This window comes from Adiantum capillus-veneris, chromosome 14, assembly GCF_014529385.1.
Source record: "Adiantum capillus-veneris isolate H3 chromosome 14, ASM1452938v2, whole genome shotgun sequence".
In the NCBI taxonomy this organism is placed as follows: Eukaryota; Viridiplantae; Streptophyta; class Polypodiopsida; order Polypodiales; family Pteridaceae; genus Adiantum; species Adiantum capillus-veneris.
In genome coordinates this window covers 27766421-27782143 of record NC_140944.1, presented here as the reverse complement: position 1 = coordinate 27782143, position 15723 = coordinate 27766421, and positions in this window count along the sequence as shown.

Genomic DNA, 15723 nt, shown 5'->3' with positions numbered 1-15723 from the left:
CATCAGCATCACAGTCTCCTTTCATAGAAGACTCAACAATAGCTGCATTTGTAGTGGAATCAACATTTGCAGTGGAACCACCCTCTTTCTTCATTGCCTCTTTGGCCTTCAACTTAGGACACTGCTTAATCAAGTGATCATTAGCTTTGTAATAATGGCAACACGTCTTCTTTTTGCCCTTATCACCAGAATTTCCAAACGAATTGCTGCCAGCAAAGGCATTAGGAACATGTGATTTTTCATTTGCAGAAGAACCATAAGAAGTGGATGCATTGCTGTTACCATCCTTTCTTTGAGCAACAATAAAATCCTATTCAACTGCATGTTGTCTAGTCCTGTTATTTTTGGAAAGTGACTCTTGCACCAGCAATGTGCATAATGCATCAAACTTGACAACTTCAGGATTTCCTTGGGTCATAAGTCTCCAAGTACTAGCAAAAGTCTGGTAAGAATCTGGTAAGGCATCAAGAACACTATGCACAAGGGAACTGTCTGAATGACTTCACTTGCAGAAATAAGTTGCTCATTGATATCCTTCACACCAACAAGGAAAATGTCCATATCATCTTCCTCATGCATAATCTGTGACTCCAGCTCTTTACACAGCAATGCAATTTTTACCTCATTGTGGCTTGCATAAAGACCAGCTAGAATATCCCAAGCTTGTTTTGCAAATTTTGTTGAATGAATGTGAGGAGTAATGGTGTATTTCACAGAAAATGCAATCAAAGCATGAGCCTATGCATCCTTTACATCCCAACAAGCTTGTTCTATCATAGGCAAAACAACTCTAACAGCAGCAATCCTTGCAGCAAGACCTGCAACATCCTCAACATCGCCTACATCCTCAGAACCAAGACGTACATCAATGCGCTGCACAATATTCTAGTCGCCCTTTGACACAAGAACATGTTGCATCATGTAAGCCCACATAGGGTAATTGTCCCCATCCAATCCGTCCTCAACAACAAAAATCTTGAACACACCTGTGTTGTTGTCAGCCATGGTAAATGTTGTACCTGATGTGAAAACTGCACGAAAAGAGGAGAAACAAAACGACAACAACAAGTGCTATATAGCACAAACCATAGAAGATTGTAAGGGCACTGACAAAAATTTTGCACAAAATGACAAAATAACCTGTGCAGTATTGCATGTAGTGGCAACCGAGGCCGAAATGAGCCCGAATAAAAAATCTAAGGAGACTAAGCTCAACAAGCTCTCTCAAAATTTTTGTCGACCTGCGAAACGCTTGCCAAAGGCCACTGAAATAGGCAAAAGTGAGCAGGCGTGTGCACGACTAAGCCCGGGAGGATGCAACCTACTCTGATACCAAGTGTTGGAATTAGGGTTGCAGAGAAACGCGCACCTTGAAGAAGATGAAGGAAGCTCAAGGCACACAGCAAAGTTACTATTACTTAGTGTGCAATGGAAATATGGATAGCCCTAGAATGAATGGGCGTATTTACAATGCATGGGGGAACAAACCTCCTAAAGAGGGAAAAAATGCCGCGGCGGTTCTAAGTGTGTTCACACACATCACTACCACATGTATATGGTAACAACAACTATCGAGATCCATAGCCTGAGGACCCCTTGGGATATGGCGACACTTGTAGATAGTGTCATACGCTCTTATATTACACTATCCCAGCAAGGCTCTAGGGATGAACTTGCATCTTGTCACACACTTACCGTAGCAGTGGCGGCTACATCCATCTCAAGTATTTCTTGGGACACTTCTCATATGATCTGTATTCGTTGGCCCACCCTGCATGATGGATGCATTAGGACACAATGACTTGAATTGGGACATAGTGAGGAGCTTTGAGCAAGCACTGGGCATGCTCGATGCTCATGGATTCTAGTTTCATGCATGAGGGAGCTCATATGATAGTTTTGAGAGGAGAATTTCCATGCTTCTAGACTTTAAAAAGGAAATTTGATATAGGATTGGCTACAAGCAATACATAGAGCATGGTGCTATGATTCTACAGATTATGCATAGTCATCTCTTTCATGCATTCTAGGATGCCCACCTTGAGATCATTATTGATCAACACTCCTTTGAAGCTTGTAAGCCTTGGTACATGCAATTCATGTGTGTGAGAGAGACTTGTTGTTGCAGATACCATGTGATATGTCAGATGATGTATGATAAGTTATGTGATCTTTTGGGGAATGCTAGAGAGGTCCCAATGGGATCCCGAGACTTCATCCACTCTTTGTTATGTGAGTGTGTGGATGGGCCTCCTACCATTAGATGTTGTGTGTGGAGGACACGTGTGCCCACTGTGGGGATCTTTCATGACTTACACCCATCTCGGGCAATGGTGATGCAGGTGAGATAGTTATAGGGCAATGGTATGACTAGCAAACATACAAAGGGCTTCAAGGTGGTACGTTTTGTAGTGCACCACGTCCCTTCTTCATACAGGCTTTTAGGTCCTATGTGTACCCATATATGCAGCATGTGCATCACAAAAATTGGTAGGATTGTCAGTTTTGTGCTTGTGTTTCCTTCTTCCCCATTGGCATTGTGGTCTCTATCATGGATTTCATAGAGAACTACACCTTTGCCCACAGCAGGAGATCCAATCCCAAATATTACATCTCTGAGCAAGTACAAATGATAATGGTTGTATGAATTTATATTTGCTTTGCATTTTTAGCCACATTATTTAAAAGCGTTGCTTCATGTACTCTAACCTTATTAAAGGCTCCTGAATGTGGCAATCATTATTATATATCTCATCGTCATACAGATTGCCAGAGTTGATGGGGTGGAGAGCTCTAAGGACTCGCGGGTGATCATATACGAGTACCATTTCTACATTAGTGACGCTCCCACAATGCATAGTTTGTGCAACATTGTTCCCAACTGTGTGATTTTTTCCTTTGTGAGCGTCACATCTCATAATCTTATCATTATATTTGGTCGGATGATTGTGATGCATAATTTAAAATCAAATGTTAGTTCTTTTGGTTGTACATATGGCACCATAGCAGTGGTATACATTGGAGCTTCTTTGAGTCGAGGCATAGGAAGGGTAAGCACAAGAGTGTAGGCGCTTGTGTGAAGTGCGCTCTTCATTGACATCAACTTTGATGGGACAATGACTGATTTAGAGATGCTAGATAGGTTGTGGAGTGGTGCTCATGGCTCATGGCATGTTACTCATCTACAATTAGTGAGAGGAGGTTCTTTTGGCATGTGGATAGCCAAGATATTGATCTCACCAGCTGGGACTGTGACACTATAGCAGGTATGCACTAGTTGCACAACCTTTGGACATTGAAGCTAGGGATCCCACCATCTTTACTTGGTCTTTCTCATGCTTTTGCAGTGTCTATGTACATGGTGAGTAGACAGATTGCACAATGATAGAGTGGGTGGACAGGTAGACACTACAATTTCTTTTGCCATCACATGGTATGATCACATTGAGTAGCTCCATTGAGGGCGACATCACACATCTCTCACAGATTTCTTGGCAGAGGGTGATGATTTTGTAGTTATTGCCAAGAAGGGAAATGCAAAGGGAGTTGACTACTATACTCTTAGATGCACCAAGGTAATTTTATGCTATCCACCGTGGATGATTATGGTGAGGCATATGATGCTCATAGTATAATTGTTTCTGGACACTATTTTTAGCAAGTGCATGGACGTGGACGTTACACCCATTTTGTACAGTATAATTGGCCAAAGGTCTCCATACAATACTCCCATCTTGTCCTTGGTGTGAAGCTATGGTTGGAAAGGAATGTTAGTAAGAAGAAAGGGAACACCCCTCACTGGTGTTTGGGTCCGGATGATCAGAAGAGAATCACAAAGACAATATGCTGTACAATAGGAGCTACATATTGCCTTCTTGTTGATTAGGTCCTGCTGCACATTCGTCAATTTTTTGCCATTGGGCTCGCCAATAGTACAATGGAAAAAAATTGGTAATTCATTAGGAAGAGAATGGGGTCTAGGAGGGCCTCTTTATTTGGCAGCTTAAGGGAGTCAAACCTCTAGTATTAAGAAAGCAATCAAAGAACAATTTTTAAATTCAAACATGCAAAACGGCTAGTTTATTTGAATTCAAATTTTCCCTCCAAAATGAAATTCAAAATCTAGCGGGCAAAACGATATTGTTTAACATATCTATGGAAAGAGCTTTCTTGTAGATTACGGATCTATAATCTCCGCTCAAATCAGAGATAGTATGTAGAAGTTATGGAAGGCCGAAAATCATAAAGTTGTTTCCCACTTTTTTGGGGGGGAAAGTGCATCCTTTGACCACTCTTACACCTCTCTTACACACCCACCATTCTTGCACACATGGCATGAACATATTTGTCAAAATTCTAATCACCTCCATAATCTCATGGAAAATAAAGGGGCCCTCCTAGACCCCATCCTCTTCCTAATGTGTGTCGTCCTAACCGTTGAGACGGATTGCCATGGCCAAAAAACTTTGCAAGGGCAATGAGTAGGGTGCTCTCTCAAACCTTATTTCATGGCCATTTGTTGCCGTCTTGTCGCTCAGGCCTTAGACAATCACCAATTGTTTGCCATTGCGCTCGCCAAGGGCCCAATGGCAAGAAAAAATGGTGACTGAGGGCCGTAGAACATAGAGACGGATTGCGATGGCTATGCAACTTTGCAAGGGTGGAGAGTAAGTTTTATTTCCATCCATTGCCATCTCGCCAGTCCGGCCCTGCACAGATGCCAATTTTCGTCATAGGGCTCACTAAGGACCCAATGACAAAAATTTGGCAATTGAGGCGCCATTGACCATCAAGACGGCTTACGATGGCTATGAAACTTTGCAAGGGTAGGGAGTAGGGTGCTTTCCTTTTCCTTGCAAAGTTTCATGGCCATCTGTTATCATCTCATCAATCTGGCCTACAAAATTGTCAATTTTTTGTCGTTGGGCCCTTGGCGACCCAAGGCAAAAAATTAGCGACTGTGCTGGCATCCTTGACCATCAAGACGGCTTGCGCTGTCCATTAAACTTTACATGGACAAGGATTAGGGTTCTTTTCCCACCCTTGCAAAGTTTCATGACCAGTTGTTGCTGTCTCCTCAGTCTGGCCTTGCACAATCGCCAATTTTTTGCCATTGGATTCGCTAAGGGCCCAATGAAAAAAAAAAATCGGCAAACAATTGAGGTGTCGTTGACCATCGAGACAGCTTGCAATGGCCATGAAACTTTGTAGTGATTTTTTTACCCCTAAAAAGTTTCATTGCAATCCTTTTCTGTCTCATTGTTCAAGCCTTGCACAATTGCCAATTTTTTACCATTCGGCTCACCCAGGGTCAACCAGGGTCAACGATAAAAAATTGGTGATATTGTGTCGTTCGTGACCGTTGAGATGGCTTGCAATGGCCATGAAACTTTCTAAGGGTAGAGAGTAAGGTTCTTCCCTTGCCGTTACAATGTTTCATGCCATCGGTTTCCCTCTCGTCTATGAGGCCCTGCACAATTGCCATTCTTTTGTCGTTGGGCTCTTTGCGAGCCCAAGGGAAAAAAATTAGTGATTGTGCGGTCCCTAACTGTTGAGACGAATTGCAATGGGCATGAAACTTTGTAGGGGTGGAGAGTACTCTGCAAATTTTCATTGCCATCCATTGATGTCGCACCGGTTAGGCCCTGTACAAGCGCCAATTTTTTGTTGTTGGATTCGCCAAGGACCCAATAGTAAAAATTTGGAGATCATGCCATCCTTGACCATCGAGATGGCTTACAACGGCCATGAAACTTTGCAAGGGTGGGGAGTAAGGTGCTTCCCTTGCTCCTCCAAAGTTTAATGGTCATCCGTTGCCATCTTGTTAGTCAAGCCCTGCACAATCGCCATTTTTTTCCCATTGGGCTTGCAAAGGGCCCAATGGCAAAAAATGAGTGATTGAGACACTATTGATCATCGAGATGGATTGCGATGGTCATGAAACTTTATAGAGGAATTAGGGTGCTTCTCTTGCCTCTGCAAAGTTTCATTGACATCCGTTGTTGTCTCATTGGTCATGCCTTGCACAATCACCAACATTTTTGCCGTTGGGCTCAACAAGGGCCAATGGCAAAAAATTGGTGATTGTATCATCCTTGATTGTCAAGACAACTTTCAATGGCCATGAAATGACTTGCAATGACCATAAAACTTTGTAGGGGTTTGGAGTAAGATTCTTTGTGCACCTTGCAAAGTTTCATGGCCATCCATTGCCATCTCATTGCTCACGCCCTGCATAATCGCCAATATTTTACCATTGGGCTAGTTAAGAACCCAACAACAAGAAATTGGTGATTGAGGCGCCGTTGACCATCGAGATAGCTTGCGATGTCCATAAAAATTTTTAAGGGTGGAGATTAGAGTGCTATTTTTGCCTTTGCAGAGTTTCATTGTCATACATTGTCGTCTCGTCAGTCAGACCCTGCACAATTGTTCAATTTTTTCCAGTTGGGCTCGCCAAGGGCCCAACGGAAAAAAATTGTGATTAAGGCATTGTTAATCATCGAGATGGCTTGCGATGGTCTTGAAAATTTACAGAGGGAGCAACTAGGGTGCTTATCCTACCTCTATAAAGTGTCATTGCTATTTATTGTTGTCTCCTCAGTCAGGCCCTACACAATCCCCAATTTTTTTTCCGTTGGGCTCGCCAAGGTCCCAACACCAAAAAATTGGCGATTATGGTGTCCTTGACCATCGAGACGGCTTACAATCGCCATAAGACGTTGTAGGGGTGGTGAGTAGAATGCTTTCCCAATCCCTAGAAAGTTTCATGGCCATCCATTTTTGTCTCGTCGATCAATATCTGCACAATCACCATTTTTTTCCATTGGGCTCTCTAAGGGTCCAGCGACAAAAAATTGGTGATTAAGGTACCGTTGATCATCGAGAGGGCTTGCGATGGCCATGAAACTTTGCAGAGGTGGAGAGTAGGGTGCTTCCCTTGTCCCTAAAAAAATTCATATCCATCCGTTGTCCTCTTGTACTTAGGCTTTGCACGATCGCCAATTGCCATTGAGCTCACCAAGGGCCCAACGGTTAACAATTGGTGATTGATGTGCCATTGACCATCGAGATTGCTTACGATGGCCATGAAACTTTGCACAGGTGCAGAGTAGGGTATTTTCCTTGTATCTATAAAGTTGATCATCATCCACTCCAAACTTTGTAGGGTTTGGAGTAGGATTCTTTCCTTACCTTTGCAAAGTTTCATTGCCATTCATTGTCATCTCATCGATCCGACACTGCATAATTATCAATTTTTTGCCAGTGGTCTCGCTAAGGGCCCAATGATAAATAATTGGCAATTGAGGCCCCTTTGATCATCAAGATGGCTTTCATGGCCATGAAACTTTGTAGGGGTGGAAAGTAGGGTTTTTCCCTTGCCCTTGCAAAGTTTCATTGCCATCCATTTCCATCTCGTCAGTCAAGCCATACACAATTGCCAATTTTTCATCGTTGGGTCCTTGGCAAGCCCAAGGGTAAAAAATTAGCGATTGTGCCATCCATGACTATTGAAAGGCTTGCAATGCCCATGAAACATTTTTGAGGTAGGGAGTAGGGTGGATTCCCCACCTTTGCAAAGTTTCATGGCCATCCGTTTTGTTGTCTTATCGGGTCGAGTGTGCACACTCGCTAATTTTTTTGCCATTGGGCTCGTTAAGAGCCCAATGGCAAAGAAATTGCAATGACCATGAAACTTTGCACAAGTGGGGGGTAGGGTGCTTCCCCCCCCCCCCCCCAAAAAAAAAAAAAAAAAAAAGTTTTATTGCCATTCATTCTCATTTCATTGATTAGGCATTGGACAATCACCAATTTTTTGTTTTGTTAGGCTGGCCAATGGTCCAACATTGGCGATTGTCCCGTCCTTGACTATCGGGATGGCTTGCCATGGCCATGAATTTTTGTAAGGCTGAGAAGTAGGGTATTTCTACCTTTCCTTGTACAGTTTCATGGTCATCCATTTCCATCTCATTGCTCAGACCCTACACAATCGCCAGTTTTTTCCCAACAGGGTGCTTGCCTTGCGCTTGCAAACTTTCATTCCCATCCATTGTCGTCTTGTCAGTCAGGCCTTGCACAATGGCCAATCTTTTGTTGTTGGGCCCTTCGTGAGCCCAAGGGTAAAAAACTAGCAATTGTGTCGTCCATGATCATTGAGATGTCTTGCAAGAGCCATGAAAAGTTGGACAAACCTGCATGGTCACTGCTCTACTCTCCTTGCTCGATGCGGGTCCCTCCCTCCTGTGCTCGCGATGTCCTGCCCTACCCCCCTGCACCATCCTCACCCCCCTTGCTCGTGCTGCCCATCTCCTACACAACCCTCCTTGTGCCTACCGCCCGCTGCCTCTCCCCCTTTCATAAAGCTTTATAGGGGTGGTAAAAGCACCCTACTACCCATCCTTGCAACGTTTCATGGCCATCGCAAGCCCTCTCAATGGTCAAAGGCGCTACGGTGTCAAAAAATTAGTGATTGTGTTTTTCCTAACCGTCAAGACAGCTTATGATGGCCGTGAAACTTTGTAGGGTTAGCGACTAGGGTGTTTTCCTTTCCGGTGCAAAGTTTCATGGCCATCTACTATTTTCTCGTTTGTATAGTCCTTGACAATCGCCAATATTGAGGCGCATTGACCATCGAGATGGCTTGCAATGACCACAAAAAATTATAGAGGTAGAGAGTAGGGTGTCTCTCCTACCCGTGCAAAGTTTCCCATCCTTTGTCACCTCGTTGGGTCAAGCGCTGCAGGATTGCCATTTTTTTTCCATTGGGCTCGCCAAGGGTCCAAAATGGAAAAATTTGTGATTGTGTTGTCCCCTGACTATCAAGACGGCTTGCGATGTCCATGAAACTTTGCAACGATAGGAAGTAGGATGCTTCTCCTAACCCTGCAAAGTATCATGGTCATTTGTTTCCATCTCCTTGGTCATGCCTTGCACAATCACCATTTTTTTTATCATTGGGCTCTTGGCGATCCCAAGGGCAAAAAATTAGTGATTGTGCCATCCCTAACCATCGAGACCGCTTGCGATGGCCATGAAAATTTGGAGGGATAGAGAGTAGAGTGATTTTTCTACCTTTGCATGTTTCATTGCCATCCGTGCCGTCTCATCAATCATGCCGTGCACAATGGACAATTTTTTATCGTTGGGCTCAACAGTAAAAAATTGACCATTGTGCCATCTGAATGTCAACGCCTTGCAATGTCCATAAAATATTGCAAGGATAGAAAGTAGGATGATTTGCCTACCTTTACAATGCGTCATGGAAATCTGTTGCCATCTCATCGCTCACACCCTACAGGATTTTGCAATCGTGCTCGCCAAGGGCCCAACGGTAAGAAATTGGTGATTGAAGCGTTGTTGACGATTGATACAGCTTGCGACGGCCATGAAACTTTTCATACGTGGATAGAAGGGTGCTTTTCCCACCTCAACCAAGTTTCATTGCCATCCATTATTGTCTAGGAGGTCAGACCCTGCACAATCGCTAATTTGTCGTTGTTGGGATCGCCACCAACAGCCCAACGACAAAAAATTGGCGATTGTGCCATTGCTAACTGTTGAGATGGCTTGCCATGGCCATGAAACTTTGCAGGGGTGGGGAGTAGGGTGATTCTCCTACCTTTGCAAAGTTTCATGGCCATCCATTGCTGTCTCGTTGCTCAGGCCCTCCACAATTGCCAATGTTTTCCTATTGGGCTTGCCAAGGATCCAACGGAAAAGAATTGGCGATTGAGGTGTTGTTGACCGTCGAGACGGCTTGCAATAGCCATGACTCTTTGTAGGAGTGGGGAGTAGAACTCTTCCCTTTCCTTGTAAAATTTCATTGATATCCATTGCCGTCCTAGAATTGCATGACTGCCATTTTTTTCCATTGGGCTCGCGCTAAGTGCCCAACGACAAAGAAGTAGAAAGTGAGGCTCCGTTGACCCATCAAGATGATTTGCAATGGACATGAAACATTATGAGGGTAGAAATTAGGGTGCTTTTCTTGCCCTTGAAAAGTTTCATTGCCATCCATTGTCATCTCATTGGTCAATCCCAACAATCGCCAATTTTTTGTCCTTGGGCCCTTGGCGAGCCCAAGGGTAAAATGTGCCATCCGTGACCATTGAGACGGCTTGCAATGGCCATGAAACTTTGTCAAGTCAGGGAGAAGGGTACATCCCCCACCCCTACAAAGTTTCATGGCCATCCATTTCCGTCTCGTTCAGTCGACCCTGCACACTCACCAATTTTTTGCCTAAGGGCCCAATGACAAAGAATTGGCGATTGGGGTGCCATTGACCATTGAGAGGGCTTGTGATGGCATTGAAACTTTGCAAGGGTGGGAAATAGGGTGTTTTCTAGGGCCCTACAATGTTTCATTGCCATGCGTTGCCATCTCATTGGTCAGGCCTTGTGCAATCGCTAATTTTTCTTCATTCAGGCCCTACACAATCACCAATTTTTTTACCATTGGGCTCGCAAAGGGCCCAACAACAAAAAGTTGGCGCTTGTGCCATCCTTGATCATTGAGACAACTTGCATGGCCATGTAGCTTTGGAAAGGTGGGGATTAAGGTTCTTCTCCACCCACTGCAAAGTGTCATGGGTCATCCATTTCCGTCTCATTGGTCAAGCCATGCACAATCACCATTTTTTTCCCATTAGGCTCGCTAAGGGCGCAATGACCATTGAGATGGATTGTGATTGCCTTGAAACTTTAAGCACTACATAATCACCAATGTTTTTTTCATTGGGCTTGCCAAGGGCCCAATGGCCAAAAAATCGTGATTCTACAATCCTTGGCCATCAAGACGGCTTGCAATGGCCATGAAACTTTGCACGGGTGGGAAGCACATTTCTTCTTCTACCTCTGCAAAGTTTCATGGCCATCCATTTTTGTCTTGTTGCTCAGGCCCTACACAATTGCCAAATTTTTTCCATTGGGCTTGCCAAGTGTCCAACGGCAAGAATTTGGCAATTGAGGCGTCGTCGACCATCTAGAGGGCTTGTGATGGCAAGGAAACTTTGAAATAGTGGAAAGTAGGATGCTTCTCTTGATTTTGAAAGATTTCATTGCCATCTATTGCCATCTCATCGGTTTGGCCCTACACAATCACCAAGTTTTTGCCATTCAGCTCGCTAAGGGTCCAACGGCAAAGAATTGGCAATTGAGGCACCGTTGACAATTGAGACGGCTTGGGATGACCATGAAACTTTATAGGGATGGGGAGTAGAGTAATTTTCTTTCCCTTGAAAAGTTTCATTTCCATCCTTTGTTTTCTCATCCATCAAACCCTACATATTCAATTCTTCGTTGTTGGGCCTTCGTGAGGCCAAGGCCAAAAAATTAAAAATTGTGCCATCCGTGACTATTGAGACGGCTTATGACGGCAAGAGAAAGTAATAAGGTGCATCCCCAATACCTACAAAGTTTCATGGACATACGTTGTCGTCTTGTCCGGTTGGCCCTGCACAATCACCAACTTTTTGCCATTGGACTCGTTAAGGGTCCAATGACAAATAGATTGAAGCATCACTGACCTTCGAGATGGCTTATGATGGCCATAAATATTTACAAGGATGGAGAGTAGGATGCTTATCCCCTATCCCCACAAAGTTTCATGGCCATCCGTTGTCGTCTCATTAGCTAGGCCCTGCAGAATCACCAATTTTTACCTTTGGGCCCTTGGTGAGCCCAAGCGCAAAAAATCAGTCATTGTGCCATCCCTGACCATCAAGACGGCTTGATATGGCCATGAAACTTTGCAAGCATGGGGAGTAGGGTGCTTCCTCTACCCTTCTAAAGTTTCATGACGATATGTTGCCATCTTGTCGGTCCAGCCCTCGACTCTCACCAATTTTTTGTTATTGAGATTGGTAAGGGTCCAACAACAGAAATTTGGAGATTGAGGCGCCATTGACCATTGAAACAGCTTGTGATGACCATGAAACTTTACTGAGCTGGGAAGTAGGGTGCCTCCTCCATCCTTTGTCATCTCTTTGGTCAGGCGCTACAGAATTGCCAATTTTCTGCCATTTGGCTCGCTAAGGGCCGAACGGGAAAAAATCCCCCATGACCATAGAGACAGCTTGACATGGCCATGAAACTTTGCAAGGGTAGGGATTAGGGTACTTTTCTTGCCCCTACAAAGTTTCATGGACATCCCCTACTTTTCGCAAGCCCAAGAGAAAAAAATTAGCAATTTTTTCATCCCTGATTGTCGAGACAGTTTATGATGGCCATGAAACTTTGCACGGATGTAGAGTAGATTTATTTACCTACCTCTATTAAGTTTCACTACCATCCAATGCCGTCTCATTGGTAAGGGTCTGCACAATTGCAATTTTTTTGTCGTTGGACTCGCCACAGACATAACGGAAAAAGATTGGTGGTTGTGCTATCTCTGATTGTTGAAATGGCTTAAAATGACCATAAAACATTTTAAGGGTAGGGAGTAGGGTCTTCTCCTGTCCTTGCAAAGTTTCATGGTGTGCGCTCCTTACCGCACTGTCGAAGCAAGGGACTTGCCGATACACCGTGTGCGAGCCACAAATGGCTCCAAGCACACAACAAGACTAATCTAGCAAGCTCAAAAGAGGGCAATGGTGTGTCACTCACCGCTCTATGCTCCTGCCGTGGAGGATTCCTCGCCGCGATGAAGAAGAAGCTACAGTCGTGCCGTGTTCAACCGCTTCGCCGCCGTCGTGCCTTCGTAATGCTCGATCGCACACACACTCTCCCTCTCTCTCTCTCTCTCTCTCTCTCACATACACACACACACAAGGAGGTGAAGAAGAAGAAGATGGAGATGGAGATGGAGCAAGAGCACTCTTCTATTGCACAAATGAGAGAATGAGTGAATTTTAGGTTTAGTTGGCTTTTATATGAGCTCACCCCATTCACACTTGGGCGCCCATGCTTAGCCAACTAATCCCTTGAATGTCCCAGTTAGAGTGCGCCTCTCATCGGCGATCACTCTTACCCTTTTCCTATTGGTCCGACAAGCCCGATACCTGACTCTACCAAATACATAATACACGTCCGTCGTAGGTGATGGGGTGTCCGTGAGCCGTGAGGGTTAACATGCCCCCCTTCCTGATGTAGATTCCGTCCTCGGAAGCTATTGAGTTGAAGCTCGTTCGTCGAGGTGAAAGAGCATTTGAGATGAATGTCCTTAGCCTTCTTCAGTCACTGCAAAATCAAACAACATTGGCACAGTAATTGCATTCTCATAAGTGATTAAAAAGCATATGCAGTTTTAGGTAGACAAATTGATTGGTAAAAGAATTTCAAACAATTTGTCAGCAATGAACATTAAATTGCAATGTAATCAAATGCATAAACAGATGTAAAGGTAAAAAATTAAACAAGTCTGGGGTCGCTAATTTGACGGTCGAAAGGCACTAGAGATCGAATATTAATACCATGGGTAAGCTTCTTAATTTTCTGTGGTCAATTAAGTTGTTTAATCGCGAGAGCCAAGTATTCATGTTCGAGGGCTGACTAGAGGCTATATCTAGAAGATCTTGTAGTTAAGCTACCATAAAAGGAATTTCTCATGAAATCATCGCCTGACTGATTAATTTTTCTTTGACCCCCCAAAGTCTTTTCACGTTGATTCAATTTGATGTGTGTGCTTATTTTGTATGCCTTGGGTATTTTGCTTTTCAAGGAAAAGCGCCCATACTGGGAACCACTAGGGCTCTAGTACCATAGGCAATACATGTGAGTGAAGTACCAAATCAAGCTGAGATTTCTCTTCCAGCTTAAAATTTTACAGTGTGGCACTTTGATTTTTTGTTTGTTCATTTTCAACATTTTAATTTTGTAACTTTGGGGGGTCATATAACACTGGTACACCTCCCCAGGCTCATCGCACTAGTAAACTCCCTTTATAATACTTAAGCTAAAGGTCAATAGGGTAAAGCCTACTAGAAAGCCCTAGTACATTTCACACAATGCTGCCTAAATCAGATTAAGAACCTAAGTAACCATTGATTATTAGGAAGGCATTCCCCATGGTATTAAGAGAAGATCTCTTAACACCTAACTTGGTCAATTTAGCTTAGTCGGACTACTTGAGTTTTAAACCTAGACAACTGATTATGACAAAAGATTACATTGAATTAAATGTTTGATACTAAGCAAATGCATTGAATATTAGGCTACCAATCACAATTAAAGCAGACAATCATAGATGCAAAAAAGATAAGGGGCAATGCTAATGGACAAGAAACACCTGTTTGGTCGATGGTCGCGCTTGATTTGAAGAGTGAGTCGAGATAAAGATTCCATGAAGGTCCAAATCCTACCAATAGCAACACGCTCCTGTACACACTAGGAAACAAAAGGAATACCTCCAGGAGGCACATTAGTGGAAAAAGAGAACTTTGCTAATCACTCAACTCTAAAACAGAAACGCTCCTATCGTACTAATCTTGCCTACCCTCCATCACTCAAGTGATGAGGATCAAAGGTGTTTCATGACATAGGTTTCTGTTTCAGTGTACCGGATGTAAATGTGTAGGTCTGGGTCAATGTTTTGACTTTTATTGTGCATACTCGTTTGCTAATTGCTCTTGCTCTTTATTTTTTTGTTTTTTGTGAGTATAAAGCTTTATATGTACATTCCCTAAGATTGGTGATTGAGAGGTCAGAGAAAAAGGTTGAGAGGGAAACAAATGAATGATGACTGTCAGCAAACACTCCCCCCTTCCTTGGGTAGATCATACCGTTTGAAATGAGCTCGTCACCCTTTGAAACCAATCGTTCCAGTTGGTAATAGGTGAGGATTTTTGCCATTAGTTTTCTATTACCGTAGGCGCCTCGTAGAGTTGCAAGGGTGGTAAGGTACTCTCCCAAGATCGAACTTGAAGTAGTTCATCAAGTGATTCTTGAACATTGGGAGGTGTGGATTCCTTTGTAGCTTCATGGAGGTCTACTATTGTAGGTGGAGACTCTAGAGAAGGTTTTACCTCTATGGATGCATTATATGAGGAGCTAGAAGCTTCATGGGACTCCCCCCTTCCTGAGCTAGGTGGAACAAATTGTTCTTTCTTCGGTACCCAAACTAGCTGTGGAGCGGGTGTGTAGCATTCTGTGATTTTTTTCTTTCCACGATCATTGATTTGTTTTGGAGCTACGGGATTGGGCTCACATGGGTCAGGTGATAGGTAAGAGCACAATCTACGTTTTGGCACCCAGATTTGATCATTTCCGTGATAGTAGCCTTGGGCTTCCAGTAGTCGTTTAGGGATCCATCGCAACATTTTCTTACTTTTCTTGGAGCGAGTGGTATGTTTCTTACAAGGCTTCTGTTTTTTAGCACTAGCTATGGTCACTAAAGAAGCTTTAGGGACCCACTTGTATGTTTTCTTCGATACATTAGGATGAGTCTTTTCAGAAGCTATATGCATTGCTTATAGCATATTTAAGGGTACGGGCATTTCATCCCCCTGAGGTGTTACCCAGGTTGTACCTCTAGCTCCCCAAGTATCTATGGTTGCCGCTAGGTGTACCCAATCGACATTGTCTGACTCAGCCATTCCGGGTAGGATATCCATATAAGGAGAGTTCTCCCGAATATCCGTGTCTTCGTTACATGTGTAACAATACTGTAATGGAGCTGAGTGAATTGTTGTGTCTGATTGATTATCAATGATGAATTTATTTCCTAGAGGATGCGTTCGACCACTTAAAAGATCAACTCGAATGACAGAGTCTTGGAACTGTAAGTAG